General features: G+C 40.7%; 1 long non-coding RNA gene across 1 annotated transcript in view; it reads left to right on the forward strand.

Moving 5' to 3' along the window:
* Nucleotides 1–12331, forward strand: part of LOC122540515 — a 54704-nt gene extending 42373 nt beyond the window's left edge. The window contains exons 2-3 of the long non-coding RNA XR_006309336.1: nt 6217–6390; nt 11642–12331. This is a non-coding gene — a long non-coding RNA (uncharacterized LOC122540515). The remainder of the gene's footprint in view (nt 1–6216; nt 6391–11641) is intronic.
* Nucleotides 12332–14565: the final 2234 nt, after the last annotated feature.

Genomic DNA, 14565 nt, shown 5'->3' on the forward strand with positions numbered 1-14565 from the left:
TCCATTTTGGTGGCAAGAACAGGAAGGCAGATTACTACCTCAGTGGAATCAATTTAGGTAAAGGGGCAGTACAGCGAGATCTGGGTGTTCTTGTACACCAGTCAATGAAGGTAACCATGCCGGTACAGCAGGTAGTGAAGAAGGCTAATAGCTTGCTGGCCTTCATAACAAGAGGAATTGAGTATAGAAGCAAAGAGGTGCTTCTGCAGCTGTATAGGGCCCTGGTGAGACCACACCTGGAGTATTGTGCGCAGTTCTGGTCTTCAAATTTGAGGAAAGACATTCTGGCTATTGAGGGAGTGCAGCGTAGGTTCACGAGGTCAATTCCTGGAATGGCGGGATTACCTTACACTGAAAGACTGGAGTGACTGGGCTTGTATACGCTTGAGTTTAGAAGACAGAGGGGATCTGATTAATAATCTTATGTCTCAAAGGATTGGACACTCTGAAGGCAGGAAACATGTTTCCGCTGATGGGTGAGTGCCGAACCAGCGGACACAGCTTAAAAATATGGGGTAGACCATTTAGGACAGAGATGAGGAGAAACTTCTTCACTCAGAGAGTGGTGGCTGTGTGGAATGCTCTGCCCCAGAGGGCAGTGGAGGTCCAGTCTCTGGATTCATTTAAGAAAGAGTTGGATAGAGCTCTCCAGGATAGTGGAGAAAGGCAGGAACAGGATACTGATTCAGGATGATCAGCCATGATCATATTGAATGGTGGTGCAGGCTTGAAGGGCAGAATGGCCGCCTTCTGCACCTATTGTCTATTGTCTATAAACCCTTTGATTTCTTCAGCCCTAAGAATAAATTCCTTTTTGAAAACATTCAATGCTTTACTCTTGAACATTTTCTGTGGCAGAGAATTCCAAAGGCTTACCTCTATCTGGGTGAATAAATTTATCCTCATCTCAGATCGAAACAGACTACTCTATAACTTTAAACTGAGAGCCCTGGTTATGGAGTCCACAATCGATATGTCAGATACCATATCACCTGCCCTTCACTCCTCTCTAGAATATCTTGACAGCAAAAACAGTTACGTAAGAATCCTACTCATTGACTACATTTCAGCCTTCAACTCTACTATCTCCTCAAGACTGATTACTAAATTTAGTGATCTTGGACTAAGCCCCACTCTCTGCAACTGGATCCTCAGTTTCCTGACCCACAGGCCACCATCAGTAAAGATTGGGGATAATATTTCATCCTCGCTAACACTCAACACTGGAGTCCCCAGGGATGCGTACTCAACCCCCTACTGTACTCACTGGATACCAGACTAATGCCATTTACAAGTTCACTGATGACACACCATAGTCGGTCAAATCTCAGATGACGATGAAACAGACTACAGATAGGAAGTGGAAGACCCAGAAAAATGATGAACTGAGAACAACATAGCTCTCAAAACCAAAGAACTCATTATTGACTTTTGGCTGGATGTTACTCATGCCCCCCTACACGTTAACAGCACAGTGGTGGAACGAGTGGAGAGTATCAAGCTCCTGGGAGTGGTCATCCACAACAAGCTTTCTTGGACTCTTCATGTGGACGCACTGGTTACAAAGGCCCAACAACGTCTCTTCTTCCTCAGGCAGCTGAGGAAAGTTGGCATGACAGCGAATATCCTTGCCAACATTTATGGGCGCACCATTGAAAGCATTCTGTCTGGATGTATCACTACCTGGTATGGCAACTGTACCAAGAGATAGTCACAGAGAGTGGTGAACTCGGCTTGGACAATCACAAAGGCCAACCTCCCATCTATAGAATCCATTGACCAGACCTGTTGTCAAGGAAAGGCCGCCAGCATTCTCAAAGATCCACCCCACCCTGGCAATGTTTTTCTACAACCTCTACCATTAGGGAGAAGGTACAGAAGCTTGAACACACGCACCAGCCGGTTTCGTAATAGTTTCTACCATACTGTTGTTAGAATACGGAATAGACTCACAAACTCTTCATATTCGCCTGTACCTGTGTTTTCGTTTTTGCTGCTGTTTACCTATTATTTGCTATCTATGCTACTTAACTCTGTGATCTGCCTGTATTGCTTGCAAGACAAAGCTTTTCACTGTGCCTCAGTACATGTGACAATAAATTCTATTCAATTAGGAATATCCTTTTATGGGAGTCTATTAGATTCCCCTATCATCAATTTTTCGAAACTGAAATGAATACAGTCTTCACCAATTTAGTTAAAAATCGCACAACACCAGATTATAATCCAACAGGTTCATTGAGAAAAGCTAGCTTTTGGAATGTTGCTTCCACAACCACTTGATGAAGAATCAGCACTCTGAAAGCTAGTGCTTCCAAATAAACCTGTTGGACTATAACCTGATGCTGTGTGATTTTTAACTTTGTCTGCTCCAGTCCAACACCAGCACCTTCAAGTCTTGACCAATCCACTCCCTCTTCTTAAGTCAGTCATGGAATTCACAGGAATCGGTCTGTCAAATCTCCATTGCGCTGGCTCAAATAAACATCCCAACTTTTGTCATAAAAATCTATATTCATTTTTGTTTTTGGATCAATGGATAACTGAACAGTAGATGTCTCAAAAGTCACTTCCTCCACCCAAGAAGGATGCAAACACAAAGGAAGTCTGAGCCACAATCACCTTCAAATATACTTGCCCTACTCTTAGGCTGCTACTTTGAATTTTGATGAGAGGTCACAGATGTGAAAGTGTTAACTCTGTTTCTCTGTCTAACGATGCCACCAGACAAGCTGAGTGTTATTTCCTCCTATTTTGTTGTGATTGGAGTGAAAAATGAGATTTAAATATTCAAATTTCATCATTTGACTATAACACCTGACTCTTTCGTGAACTAAAAATAGTTCTGAAAAGGGAAACTGTGACATGAAATAGCTGCTGTGATTACCTGACAAGCCCAGGTCACCCATGTGGGATATGCAATACCAACTGCCTTAGAATAACCATTTGAATTAAAAAGTATGGAACCTCAGTCAGGCAGTGGTAAATTTGCATTGTTTATTTTACTCACTCTTGCATGATAACAACACATACTAAAATATGAAAGCTGATCCATAACTATCCAGCTTCAAATAAAACAATGGTATAGACACCAGAATCTATAGAGGAATGGTGTATAAATATCAAGTTTTGAACAAAAAAAAAGACAGAGTGTAACATGGACTGATAACATCAAGAATGCTGGAAGTTCTTCCATCTCCCTCATTCAATCTCGGTCATAATTGCAGAAGTGAGCACTTGTGAGGAGTCATTGTTGACTGAGAATGGAAGATCTGTAAACGTTCCCATAGCAAAAGTAACCAGACAGCAGCTAGGAAGCTATTTGGGTCTTCTTATTCTTGCAGTCCATGGGACTGTCATGACTTATAACTGCACTCACCTCTATCTCGCTGCCTGTACTAGACATTCTTCCCCTTCACTTCTTTATAAGCTCATTCTCTGTATTGGATTGTCGTTTTGTTAATGCAAAATGGGTGTAGTAGGTAATAAAACTCTTTCAGTGGGAAAGAAACACCATTGGAATTATCTCTCCTCAATTATTGATCTGGTCAACTAAGTTTAAATGAAGTTGGTAACTAGGTACTAAAAAAGAATTTAAAAATTAAAACACAAAGTCATAGAGTCATAGAGATGTATAGCAACCTGTCCATGCTGACCAGGTATCCCAACCCAATCTAGTCTCACCTGCCAGCACCTAGCTCATATCCCTCCAAACCCTTCCTATTCATATACCTATCCAGATGCCTTTTAAATGTTGCAATTTTACCAGCCTCCACCACTTCTTCTGGCAGCTCATTCCATACACGTACCACCCTCTGCATGAAAAAAGTTGCCCCTTAGGTCTCTTTTATATCTTTCCCCTCACCCTAAACCCATACCCTCTAGTTCTGGACTCCCCCACCCCAGAGAAAAGACTTTGTCTATTTATCCTATTGATTTTATGAACCTCTATAAGGTCACCCCTCAGCCTCTGATGGTCCAGGGAAAACAGCCCCAGCCTGTTCAGCCTCTTCCTATCTCACCCTAAACCCATACCCTCTAGTTCTGGACTCCCCCACCCCAGAGAAAAGACTTTGGCTATTTATCCTATCCATGCCCGTCATGATTTTATGAACCTCTATAAGGTCACCCCTCAGCCTCTGATGGTCCAGGGAAAACAGCCCCAGCCTGTTCAGCCTCTTCCTATAGCTCAAATGCTCCAACCCTGGCAACATCCTTGTAAATCATTTCTGAACCCTTTCAAGTTTCACAATATCTTTCTGATAGGAAGGAGACCAGAATTGCATGCAAACTTCCAAACATGCTCTTACCAATTGAGAGGTGAAAAAAGACAGGAGCTACGACCTCTCCTTGCCAGGCCATAACAATTTCCTGAAATGTTGTGTGTCACATGGGTAACTGCAGCAGCTATTTTAAACTGACTGAGAACATCCAAAGAATAATGTTTAAAAAAGTGTGATGTTGAGTGTGTTGTGCTGCATCATGTTCCTTCAGACACTGGAGCAGCTAGCAACAGCAGTCCCTTTTATCAGATGCCATGTTTGAATAATTACATGAATGCACCATTATGCATTAATATCTCAATGCTATTTTATTGCAGCAGGATCCCAGTACATTAGATACATTAGATTTTGTTGTTTAGAGATGAGAAAAAGAGACTACACCTCTTCAGGAAACAATCCTGAGGGAATTGCAGTTGGAATGTTGTCTGCACGCAAGTGTAAAGGAGTATTAATGTTTCATGGGTTGTTGTGCTGACTTTCCAGTATCAGTGCTCCAGGTATCATGAGATGCAAGTGGAATTGACACCTTGGGATTTAAGATTAAAACTCCCAGTAACACAGCAGTGGTTTAAATATCAATTACTATGAGCATAGGGATGTACTGATGAATAAAACATGTATCAGAAATTTTAGAAAAAGGATATAGCAAAATAGTCATGTATTTACATGACAATGATCTTTGAGGTAAATGCTTCTGTTAAATACAGCACTTAATCTAAACCTCTTCAAATTTGGAGAAGATTTTGATAGTTGAGAACAACCAAATTTCTTTGAGGTGAAGATTATTTTGCATATTGAAAAAAAATCTTGGGGGCTAAGTTTTGCCACATTTGGACTAAGTGTCAATTTTGGCGAGATTCCTGGAGAGTTTTCCCTTCATGAGGCCCAAACTTTTGCCCCAGATCTGTCTCCTTAACTACCAACCAACCCCTATTGTTCCCCTTTCGTTTAGAGTTATAGAGTCATGGAGATGTACAGCACGGAAACAGACCCTTCAGTCCAACTTGTCCATGCTGACCAGATATCATAACCTAATCTAGTCCTATTTGCCAACACTTGGCCCATATCCCTCCAAACCCTTCCTATTCATATACCCTGTCAGATGCCTTTTAAATGCTGTATTTGTACCAGCTTCCACCACTTCCTCTGGCAGCACATTTCATACATGCACCAGTGTCTGTGTGAAAACGTTGCCCCTTAGCTCCCTTTTATACCTTTTCCCTCTCACCCTAAACCTATGCCCTATAGTTCTAGTCTCTCCGACCCCAGGGAAAAGACTTTGTTTATTTATCCTATCCATTTCCCTCATGCTTTTATAAACCCAAGTAAGGTCACCCCTCAGCCTCCAATGCTCCAGGGTAAACAGCCCCAGTCTATTCAGCCTCTCCTTATAGCTCAAATCCTCCAATCCAGGCAAACATCTTTTCTGAACCCTTTCAAGTCTCAGAACATCCTTCCGGAGGGAAGTAGAACAGAATTGCATACAATATTCCAAAAGTGGCCTAAGAAATGTCCTGTACAGCTGCAATATGACCTCCCAACTCCTGTACTCAATGCTCTGACCAATAAATGATAGCATCCCAAACGCCTTCTTCACTATCCAATCTACCTGTGACTCTACTTTCAAGGAACTGTGAACCTGCACTCCAAGGTCTTTTCGTTCAGCAACACTTCCCAGGACCTTATCATTAAGTGTATAAGTCCTGTTCTGATTTGCTTTTCCAAAATGCAGAATCTTGATGCGAGCTTGAGTTTCTCCTTGGCTGTGGCTGAAGGTCCTTTCCACCCTTTGGGATTTCCTGAAACAAACTAGTGTTCCTGGCACCAGCGCCAACTTTAAAAGCCCTCTGTATACCAACCACTGTCTGTCTGGAGCTGTCCTGTCTGGTTTGTGACATGGCACATCAGGGTAATTTAGTGTCCCACTCTTCAGACAGGATCCTCGAGGTCTTGGTTGATGTGATGGTGCCGATGGTCCTCTTCCCCAGGACTGCAGAGGAGGCCACAACACCAGACTCTGCCACCCTGCTCAGAGGATGCCAGCTGGACCAGTGCAGTCTCAGCCATCTGGAGAAAGAAGATCAATGACCAACTGTACTCCACCAAAGTAAGTGTTATCATCTTCTCTCTGCCACCTCACGTTCACTCTCTCTCAGCTATAGCACCTGCCTCCCACCATGATCTTCGAGGAGAAAGTGAGGTCTGCAGATGCTGGAGATCAAAGTTGAAACTTTATTGCTGGAACAGCACAGCAGGTCAGGCAGCATCCAGGGAACAGGAGATTCGACGTTTCGGGCACAGGCCCTTCTTCAGGAGAAGGGCCTGTGCCCGAAACGTCGAATCTCCTGTTCCCTGGATGCTGCCTGACCTGCTGTGCTGTTCCAGCAATAAAGTTTCAACTCCCACCATGATCTATCACTCTCACCAATTTATGCAATTATTTGGAGATGTCAGTGTTGGACTGTGGTGGGCAAAGTTAAAAATCACACAACACCAGGTTATAGTCCAACAGGTTTATTTGGAAGCACTAGCTTCCAAATAAACCTTTTGGATTATAACCTAGTGTTATATGATTTTTAACTCAATTCATGCCACATATTCTCTCACTTGGTCTTAACCATTCACTGCAAATTCCTGACTCAACTGGTTCTGTATACCTTCTCCCCTGCCTACCAACTCTCTCGCTGCACCTCACCTCCTTTCCCCCACTAACACCAGTACTGACAGCTATGTCACCCTCTTTCTATACCTTCTTCTCATTCCATATTGAGGGTAGCCCACAATGGGTCAGAAAAGAATGAGACAGATTCATCTCATCAACTCCTATGAGGAGAGGATCCTAATTCTGACTGCCCCTAGCAGCTAAATGAACAGACCCAAGCATCGGGACTGATATTGGAGGATGCCCTTGTGTTGAAACCCCTGATGGAAGAGCATCTCCCTTGGTGTGACTGAGGAATACTGCACTTGGACTTTCAGATATGGCCATTTGCTTGCAGCACATGCAATGTGTTGGTCCCAGTGTCTACTGGCACATGTTGCTGGAGTGAGATTGATATAATGTGGTGTCTGATAGCAACATGTTCACCTGCTTCACTGATCACTGCTGAAAACAATAAGAAGCTGCATTTGGCTTTGTTAAAAGACAAGGCAAGGATACTCTGAGCATCCAGGTAGGTGCTAAAAGAGTGAGTGCTTAGTCAGGAGCAGAGCAATCCTGAAATGCAGCCTGGTTCACTCTGACAGCTGGGTGCCTGTTCCTGTGCACAATATTTCAATGATAGTTGCCTTTGTGTAGCATGGCAGTACAGCTGCATGGGGTAAGTGGGTCAGGGATGTGCCATAAAGTTGCAATTGTTGAATGCCAAAGCTTAGAATGCAGTCAAGATTGGAGTGGTGTTGGAAAAGCACAGTAGGTTAGGCAGCATCTGAAGAACAAGAAAATCGACGTTTCGGGCAAAAGCCCTTCATCAGGATTCCTGATGAAGGGCTTTTGCCTGAAACATCAATTTTCTTGTTCTTCAGATGCTGCCTGACCTGCTGTGCTTTTCCAGCAGCACTCCAACCAACTCTGATCTCCAGCATCTGTAGTTCTCACTTTCGCAAAGTTAGAGTGCAGCCCATCCAGGGCAATGCAAATGATCTTTTATTGAATGTCATATCATTTTGGTCCTATTGCAAGCTCGGATTGTTCTGTGCAATTATAGTAACAAAGTCAGATGCCTCATCATTTTAAAGGGATATTATTTACAATACTAGTAACCATTGATGAGTTGAGTTTGAGCATGTGTGGAGTAGCTAGCCTCTTACAAGGGGGTTGGAGTTCAAAGTAGGGAGATTTTATTACAACTTTCTAGGGTTTTGGTGAGGCCACTTTGAAAGAACTGCATGGTCCCTGTATTTAAGAAAGGATATGCTGGCAGTGCAGGCAGTTGAATAGAGATTTACTAGGTTGATTTCTGGTTTGATAGATCGAAACACCCAGAGCAACAATGCAGGTTAGCCCTTTATTCATTAGATTTTTGAAGATTGTGAGGTGATCTTACTGAAACATGCAAAGTTATGAGGGGTAGTGATAGGGTAGATGTTGAAAAGCTGTTTCCGTTTGTGGGATAATCTTAAACGAGATGGCATGGTTACAGAATAAAGGGGTAATCACTTAAAACTGGAATTGTTTCTCCTCTACAAGGTAGTTACTGTCTGGAATTCTCTACACAAAGAATTGAGGAGATTAAATGTTTTAAGAGGAAGTTGCTAGATTTTTGAAATATCAGGAAGTTGAAGGTTACAATTAGCTAATAGGAAAGAGGAGTTGAGGCCTGGCGAAGATCAATCATGATCCTGTTGAATGGTGGGACAGGATGGAGGGGCTGAATGGCCTAACTCCACTTGACAAAGGAGCAGGGCAATGAAAGCTTGTAAATTCAAGGAAACCTATTGGACTACAAAATGATAACACGTGACTTCTAATTCTGTTCAATTTGTAACTTAGAAGAAATAAGACGTGCACCTATAAAGCATCCTTCACAACCTCTTGTGATCCCCAAGCGGTATACAGTCAGAGAAGTACATTCTGGAGTATAGCCATTTTTTAAAATATAGCTGCCAGTTTGAGTACAACAAATACATCCTCAAAAAACCCAGCAAAGTGATGATGACCAAATGAATTATGATCTGATGTTGTTTGAAGGAAAAATATTGGCCAGAACATGGGGACTAATCCCTCCGACCCTTCCTTGAAAACAGGGATCTTACAGATTTCCGCGAGAGGACAGGACCCCAATTCAACATTTCATCCAAAATACAGCACCTTTGAAATGGAAAACTCCCTTTGTACTGTGTTTGAGTGTCAGCCCAGATTTTTATGTTAAGATACATTGGAGTTGCACCCACAACCTTTTGACTTAGAGGCTAGAGTGCAAACTGAGCCGTGCCTGTCACTGTATGCAGGGAATTTATTAGAATTTGTGAAAAAATGATTTTTTTGCTTTACTGTGCCTCTAGCAAAAAGAAAGCTGAGGATTACTTGGTGGCCACAGTCTGATCGATTATGAGAATGTGTTGATTGTATATTCCCCATGAGATTATTATGAGTGAGGCTCTATAAAGACAAAAGTAATTTTAAAATGGACACCTGGAGATTTGTTGTCAAGGGAACCTATTCCTATTTGCTTGATCTCGAAAATTGAATATATAAGTAATATTTGATTGAAGCATGAAGATGTCATAGTTAAACAAATTATCATTTAAACCTGTTTGTCATTTTCTTTTGCATAGTCACTCAAATGTGCCTTTGATCATTTACAGCTCTGTCCCAAATGTCCTCTCATATATTTTCCTTAATGTTTTTTTATTTACAATACCACATCTGGAAGTTCATGTTCATCTTGCAGATTCTCGGAACGTGGAATTAATGTGTTCTTAAATAGTATTTTTCATTACTTCAGGGCTAATTATAACCTCTATTTCTTTAACTATGTTGCCACAAGTTCTGGTTTGCAAAGCTCAAGCCAGTCTATTTAGGAAACGCATCTCAGAATTTGACTGAAATGGCTTCATTCCAAAAACATACACATGTTTTCACAAAGTAGTGAACCTAACTGATTTTAGATCAAATAGCTTAACATCTTTTGGGATCCTCTAAGTAAAGGTGACTCTTCTTAAAGATTGAGATGAAAAGCAAGTAATTAGAAGCAACAAACATGAAGGTTGGAATCACTTTCAAGCTGGGAATTCAAATCAGACCCACATAGCAAACACATATCTCATAAATCTGCTCTACAGGATGGACAGGTTGTTAAATATCACCATGCTACTGACCTGCTTGGGATTTACTTAGTGCTGATGGTCTGTGATATTTACCTGTGAGCCAAGCAGTCAGCAAGGACTGCATTGGTAGTCAATTAAAAACTAAATCTGGAGACCTCTAACAAAGCCTTGGGCTTCATGCCAAACCAAGTTAATAGGGGGAAAAGATCAGAGACAGAAGAAGTCCACATAATGTTTTTATAATGTTTTTCTTGGTGGGGCCAGAAAGAATCAGAACTCTTCCAGAGCTGACAGGAAAGACTTGGGTCTTGTATGGTCAGGCTCCCGAGGGCACCCTCCCCTCATCAGCCAAATTGTATTTTCCACTGACAAATAATCCAGAAGTCAAACAGCCAATGTTTCATTCTCTTTAAAGCCTGTGTTTTAATGTACCTTGCAACTCAATTCTGCAATGGGTTAACCCACTCCTTGCTCCACATGGTGAAAACTTCCAAGAGTCAAAACCCAATCCATTTATTTGCAAGCCTGGTTAGGTTATGGAGGAGTGCTATCAGCAAAGTTCCTATACTATTTGACTCTGACTGTCCAGCATCTGCAGTCCTCACTTTCTCCTCATTATTATCACCTGTCAACCTAATTTTATGCTCAGAATTCCTTACTGTAGCTGTCAGTTTAGTTTCAAGTATAAATTTGAACATTTAGATGTGACCTATTAGGTCTCTCCTGAAAATATTTCTACACACTGCGCAGATCAAAGATTTGGATTTGAAGTTAGGAGGTGAGATGTTCAAATTTATACTATGAACATTCTGACGGTTATCACTGACAAGAAACTGATCTGGGCTCACCAGTTAGAGACTAGAAATCCAGCAGCATGTGACTCAATTCCTGATTCCCCAGAGCCTGTTCACCATCTGTAAGACACAAGTCAGATGATCCTGGATGATCGCAGTACTGAGAACACTGAAGAAGCCATCCACAGTAAAGGAGTCCACTTGTTTAGCACTGCATATATCACCTTTCAACATTTACTCCCTTTACCTCAGATGAACAGTGGCTGCAGTGTACACGATCTGTAAGTTACACTGTAGCACCTTGTATGGCTCCTTCCACAGCACCTTACAAAGATATGACCTCCACCACCAAGAAGAATAAAGGCAGCAGATTCACGGGAACATCATACGTTGAATGTTCTCCTCCAAACCACACACCATCCTGACCTGGAGCTACATCATGGTGACATCACTGCTACATTAAAATTAGGTACTCCCTTCCAAGCATCATCTTGATGGATCTACTCTCCATGGAATCCAGTGATGCCAGAGTGCAGTTCATCATCACAACTTTCTGAAGAGCAATTCAGGAAGGACAGCAAATAATACCTAAATGTTATGATTGAATAAATATTCAGTTGGACAATTGAGGAATGCTATATGGGAACAGTGCAATTTAAGATGACTGCTCATGCATAGTATAAACAACAGCATGGCTTGGTTCAGAGCATGGTCTAAATGAACTCAGTGTAATTTTGTGATAGTTCAATGTTTGAATTGATGATTGGAGAAATAATTTTGTGTGTTCATTCTCAGTGGGTCACTTCTGATGTTTTGCTCCAAACAGAAGAGGAATGTTCCAGAGAGAGGAGAAAATATAATTCCTTACGACAGAGATTCAGCCTGATTTGGCATTGGAATAATGCTACAATGATAGACTATGAGCAGTTTGCAAGACTTTATAACAAGCTGGTCCAGTGCCAGCCTGCAATGAGGGTCTGGATGGTTGCTAACCAAGATAACGTCAAGTCCCTTTGACAAATATTCCCATTGGGCATTGTATTGTGCAGTTACAGAATAAGAATTCAATTGATAGACCTTCAGTCTTCATCAGCCGAATGCTGCAATGAATGACAATAACTGTTCATGCAGATGATATTCTAGTTGGCTGAGCATCATTTGTCTACTCATGGGAATGAGCGTCAATTTTTCTTTTATGAATATGAGCAGTGAGGAGCAGATATAGGCCATTCAGTTCCTTAAGCCTGTATCACAATTCTGTTACATCACAACTGATCTTTACCTTAGCCTAATTTACTTGTCTATGTTCTATATCCTTTGATACCATTTATTTTAAAGCCAATTAGTTTTATTACTGTATAAATCAGATCCCAGATTGAAATCTGGCTTGAAAGATCATGTTTTGTTTTGATATGTCTTGTTTTTATAAAATGACCTCTTACTGAGACAGAAGCATGCACTATTCCAGATTTTGTTTAAACAATAAAACAGAAGTTTATTAAGCAAAATAATTGAACATAAAATGAAAAAAAGCATTTACTTATAAAAGAACTTCAAAGAGTTTAAAACATACAGTATAAATAGAATTCTTCTAATAACAAAACACTCCCTTACAAGTTTCAAAAGCAAAACAGCATTCCTTATACAGTGCCCAATAGCAGCTGTTGTACAGTACTTACATCAGAATCTCTTTCTCTAATTCTCAGTGGTTTTTAAGGGAACTGTTGCTTTAACTACTGGACTGAAACCTCCGTAGCTTATTTCTGGGGTTATAATAGATCTGATTTTAAATGAACTCAGCTTCAAATATTATTCAAGGGTTTATCCCAACACTTCCAGACTGGGATATCATTAAACTCCTTACTTTAAAGTACTGTCTGCATTTCCATAACTTCAGCTACTGCCCAGAATAAAAAATAACTAAAAACAAAAAAGTCTTTCTCTCCAATATGGATCTTTTCCTTAAGCTTAAAAAAAAATCCAGTCCACAAACATCTGACACAAGCTTTGAGGTACAATTGTCAGCTTGGTAGTTTATAAAATCCTAAAATAACCCAAAACCCATTAGGCTGCTTCACAAGCTGTTTGGATATAAATCACTCGTTACCAAAATACATACACGTTAATCATTAACTTCAGAGAGACAGATGCATGTTACTAACTTAAAATATAAAACAAACAATATTAAAAATATATGTAAACCGGACATTATACCACTTTACATGCAGATATAAATCTACTCCAGGATAGAACAGGTAATCAAACTGAATTTTTATTTGTCACAGTGAAAGGTGGAGGAAGAAGAGTTCCAAATTGTTATACTTTTTTTTATGCAGTAAAGTGCTTTCTGGTTTCATTTATAAATTGCCCAGCTCTCATGTTAAGCTTGTCGGTCATATAAGGTATTTTGCTCTGAAAGGGTTAATACTCAGGTGAGTCTTTAACCCACCAATATAATGATGTCACATGGAGTTGGATGGGAGAACAGTGCTGGATTTTCAAGGAGATAAACCAACCAGTGAGGTCAGCTGCAATCTCAGTAGCAATTTCTATCATGCCAGTGTCAGCCTGGTGCTGATGTACAAAACATACATCTTGTTGAAGTCAAAAGTCTCTTTCATCAGACTACCAAGTGGTTTTCCTCAACCACTCTACAACAGTAAGGTCCTTTAGATCCAAACCCTAAAACAGGATAATGGCAGCAAATCAGCTTGATGTGTCTTTCACTGTGATGACTGTGGTGAGGATCCATCATATAACAAAGTCTGCCTTCAGTCTGGATTCACCCACCAGTAGAATTCACATATCTGTCTCTACCCTGTAAAATCAGTGATTACCCTAAAGATTGCAAGGCAATTGAAGTAACGTTTATGTAACATATCATCATTCTTTAATATTTAAATCCAAGCCTTGTCCGAGTGAGTCTGTTTCATTTGGACGGGATCATGTCAAGTTTAATTAATGTGCAGTAATGATAGTTAGTATTTAAAAGGAAACACAGGTATGCTCAGGTGGACATGGTCAATGCTGTTGTTTTTGTGTCAATTGTAAATCAGTTGGTAGCACACGTACCTCTGAAATCACCAGGTTTGAATTCAATTCCCTGTCCATGGCTTTAGCACAACATCAAAGCTGGCACTTCAGCACAGTACTGAGGGGATGTTGAACTGTTCAAGCTGCTGTCTTTTGGGTGAGACATTAAACTAAAAGCCCATTTGCCTGCTTTGAAGGATGTAAGAGATCCCATGGCACTACTTCAAAGAAGGAAAACAGAGTTATCCTTGGCATTCTGGCTAATATTTATCGTTCGATTAACATCACAATAATAAAATTATCTCATCGTTGTTGTACTGCTCTTTGTGGAGATTCGCTGTACTCAAATTGGCACCATTCTCCGACCATGCTTTCGACGTGACCACAGTGGCTACAATTCAGAAGTACCACATTCATATTTGAGTTGTCCAATGATCATGAAAAACACCATATGAGTGCATGTCTTAGTTTTTTTGTTCAGAGTCATCCCAGTTTGACTAAATATGTGACAGTCTGAGCAAAGTCTATTTTATTGTGATACATTTTTTCTTTACTCAATACATTTAATTGGTTTTTTGTATGGCATAGACAGCTGGCTTGGTTGTGTCCATTCAAACAAAAATAATTGAGCCACAGCATTACACAAAAAGCCTTTTTAACACTGGAAATTGTAGTCAGAGCTAAGG

This window comes from Chiloscyllium plagiosum, chromosome 35 (genome assembly GCF_004010195.1).
Source record: "Chiloscyllium plagiosum isolate BGI_BamShark_2017 chromosome 35, ASM401019v2, whole genome shotgun sequence".
Taxonomy (NCBI): domain Eukaryota; kingdom Metazoa; phylum Chordata; class Chondrichthyes; order Orectolobiformes; family Hemiscylliidae; genus Chiloscyllium; species Chiloscyllium plagiosum.